Below are 3,906 nucleotides of genomic sequence, written 5' to 3'. Positions count from 1 at the left end.
AAAGAATGGGGAGGAGCTCGGACCTGAGACGTGAGAAATCCTTCAGAGCCAGCAAGGTTAAGTACTGCTCTCTGTGCAGGTCATGGCACCATCCATCACTGGCACACATTCAACACTCAGATACAACTTGATAACTGAGGTAGAGGGACATGCTGCAATATGCTGAGAAAGCAATAGTGTTTGAGGATAATCTGTTTCCTTTCCAAACTCTCTGTAAGCTGTAAAACATCAGTTAGCACCTTAGCAAGTTTAGTTATCGATTTCAATGCTGGCATTGTGCTGGTACCTGCAGGATATGATTTGCCAAGTTTCTGACAGAATCAACATACCTTTAGTCTCACTTAGCAATCAGAATTTTTTTTTCTTTTTTTTTTTTTTTGTTGTGTGCCTATACCTACTACTCTTTGGTCCTGCAGATTTCGTATATATGGATTTTCAAAATTTTAGAATATCCTCGTGGAAGTCTTTGCTCCTGTATTTACAGTGATAGACTAGCACCTGTTGGACCAAGACATCTGCTGATGCACTGCCTTATTAACCCAAAACACCTCTTCACCCTCAGTCTTCAAGAGGAAGGCAAGTGTTCCTCATAAACACCTCAGCAATTCTGCTTAGACAGTGAGCCTTATTCCCCTGTTTTCCTGTGCAATAAGCCCCATCCTTCTGCTACAGACACTTCTTCCATTCAAACATCCAACTGACACTCTAGGCTGCATCTACTGCAGTCTAAAGCCACATGTCTCTTAGTCCCTTTCTGTCTTCACTGATGTGATTTACCTTGCTCTTACTGGTTCTTGGCCATAAAAAGTAGACCAAGTACTAGCAAAAGGAAAACACATTAGAGGCTACCTGGCATGTAGAAGACGCATAGATGACCTGCTCTCCACCAYTACAAAAATCTCTCCCCTCACAGATGCAGGTTCCCTCATTTATTCTGCAAGAAAAAAGGACTAAATAGTACCTTCTTACATTCTTCACTAAAAAAGCTGTAAAAACCAATCTGCAAATTCATAGATGAATACAACCTACTAGGGCTGACATATGAAGTTTAAAAAAAAGTAATTCACTATATTCCACAATCCTCAAACAGAGACTTGAAACTAACAGGAATTAGTGTCTAACCTTGTTGAATCTTCATTGAATTCATTTTTAAGGCATGAAATTACCTTTGCAAAGTCCCTGCTTACACATTCATTTGCCAAATTTTAATAAAATAAAGTTTTAAAAAACATATTTAAAAGACAAACTAGTCTAAAGTTTTAATGTGGCTTAAATTAGTCTAAGCTAACATGTATAAATATTTTTGATTTTTTGGAGGAGCTCACTTAAACTTTCATGACCTAACAGGTTACGACACACAATAACTACCAGTTGTGTCAGACAAATATATGCAAGGACATGTGACTTAACTTAAAACTCAGAGTAATAGTTCTTTGTTGACTTGATCATACCCTTTCATCACAACTTACCACTTAAGGCTCTGGTCCTAGAAGACCACATATAAACATGAACCAACTGTAGGAACAAAACCAGGAGCAAAATTTCCTATGTTATTTTAGAGTTAAGCAACACTTTGTAGAGACAAGGCAGAATTTAAATTCACTTCTCTGTAAACTATGTAACTGTGAAAATGTGCTGCTATGTCTACTTATCTCCGAGCAGTAATAACTGGTCTGGCTTCTGAGAGCAGAGGAGAGCTCTCTGAAAGACAAGACTGCTGCAGGTCTTGGCAATTAAATTAACTTATATTAAATCTTGGCAGTAGCAATATGGAGGGCGTTTGCTTTTTTAATGAGTCTATTGAAAACCAAACACTCTCAAAGGTAACACACACACAGCTAGATTCTGCCTAGGTTTGTATTCACGTTCCCCCAGCTTGCAAATTTGAGAGTGAGCAAGTCACAGGGGCAGGATGGCAGAAACCATCTCTAGTATATACTCAGCCCTGGTGAAGCCTCATCTCACATACTGTGTCCAGTTCTGGGCTCCCCAGGACAAGAGAGACATGGAGCTACTGGAGAGAGTCCAGCATAGGGCTACAAAGATGATCAGAGGGCTGGAGCACCTGCCCTATGAGGAACGGCTGCGAGAGCTGGGCCTGTTYAGCCTGGGGAAGAGAAGGGTGAGGGGGGATCTKATCAATGTGTACAAGTACCTGAAGGTCAAGGGGATGGGGACAAACTCTTTTCAGCTGTCTCAGGACAAGAGGCAATGGGCAGAAATTGAAGCACAGGAAGTGCCTCCTGAACGTGAGAGGGAATTTCTTCCCTGTGAGAGTGACGGAGCACTGGAGCAGATTGCCCAGAGAGGTTGTGGAGTCTCCTTCTGTGGAGATCTTCAAGGCCCGCCTGGATGCAACCCTGTCTAACATGCTGTAGGTGACCCTACTTGAGCAGGGAGGTTGGACTAGATGATCTCCAGAGATCCCTTCCAACCTTACTGATTCTATGATTCTATATGCCACAATGAAATGAGACAAACTGAAGAACCACAGAGCTTTCCAGGCAGTACAGACTGACATTTGGCATCCCTTATCTCTCAGACATAGCCTAGCAGAATCAGTTCTATACCTGGAATTTTGTAAGGTAATTTCCATGGGGGATGTCACACCACAGGGTTACTATGAAGTATCATGTCAAAGATGCAGCCCTGTGGGACTCCCAAAAAGCAATTTGTTTTGCTGTAACTAAGCTAAAGATCATCTAATTCTTCTAATTTCTAATGCTTTGTGGGATTTTAGCTAGTAAAATTATTTATTATGCCCAGTGTTTTATCTGGCAACAAGATCTGAAAGCTCTTTCTGACTAATAGCTTTACTAGATTTAATAATGTTCGACCAGGCTTCAGGGTGCCAGGGCTGGCGTGTCAGCTGGGCTGTTAAAGTCCTCGTCTTCTGGGTTTACGGTAGCTACCCTAGGGACTGCATATAGCCAAAAATATCTTCTTCCACTATTTGAATCTGCTCCGCCTGACCTGAGAGTCCCAGGCTGCACCAGCAGGGCAGCACATTGAGAGTCCTTCTGCGCTTGCCTCCTCCCGGGGATGGCACTGCTGACCGTGGAAGAGCAAAGCCTGCCCTGTCTGCAGCAAGGTAGAGAGACAGCTGGCGGGTCTACTCAAGAAACTGATTTTCACCACATCCCACTGAGGAAGCCTATGGCCAGCGTCGAGTTTTCCTGAAGGAGGTCTGCCACCAGACAATCCTTCAACAGAAGTATGCCATTTTAAGATATTCCTCCTTTTTAAATGTTGCTAACTTTCAGTGCTTTGGCAGCGGGGAGGAAGAACACATACACGGGGAAAAAATGGGGGAAACTTATTATATAGTGAAACTTCCCGCCAAGATCAGGAAAAAATAATCTTTTTCTTGGGCTAAAGCTTAAGTGCCCTGGGTTTCAGATTCTGGTTGTCTTTCTCCAGTCTCTCCAGGCTGCTCTGGTTTAGGGGTCACGGATGCTGCACCATCAGGCTTTGCAACAGCGCCAGCTTCTCCCCGGATGCTCTTCCCGTGCCCTCCTGCGCCCCTGCATTTCGCACACCACCCTTCGGACAGCGTAGAGCAAAGCGAGCGCCCTGCTCCCGCAGCCCTCGGCGAGACCATTTCCTTCGGACCCACCAAACGACCGAGCAAGCTGGGCTTGCTTGCCTGGCAGCCCTCGCGCACACCGCCAAGCCCCCTTGGACCGCTGCACAGTCTCCCGCTACCRAGAAGCTCCTCTTGGAAGAGAGCTCTCTCCAGGGCAGCGCTCAGTCCTGCGCCGCGCTCTTCCACCCGAGGTCCCCCACGTCTTCCCCCACAGCGGCGGGCAGGAGGAAGGGGTGCCCGGCTACTCCGCCTCCTCCTGCAGCCCCGCAGCGGCCGAGCCGCCTGGCGGCTCCCGGGGCGTCCTACCTGGCGGGGCCGGC

At 45.8% G+C, this 3,906-nt stretch overlaps 1 protein-coding gene across 1 annotated transcript in view; it reads right to left on the bottom strand.

Annotated features, from left to right (window-relative positions):
• Window positions 1-3,906, bottom strand: part of KIAA1958 (KIAA1958 ortholog) — a 57,947-nt gene that overhangs the window by 20,128 nt on the left and 33,913 nt on the right. The window lies entirely within an intron of this gene.

This window comes from Rhea americana, unplaced genomic scaffold (assembly GCF_003343005.1).
Source record: "Rhea americana isolate MKP2758 unplaced genomic scaffold, rheAme1 scaffold_342, whole genome shotgun sequence".
In the NCBI taxonomy this organism is placed as follows: domain Eukaryota; kingdom Metazoa; phylum Chordata; class Aves; order Rheiformes; family Rheidae; genus Rhea; species Rhea americana.
The sequence above is the reverse complement of the archived record's forward strand: the minus strand, read 5'-3'. Positions and strand labels throughout refer to the sequence as shown.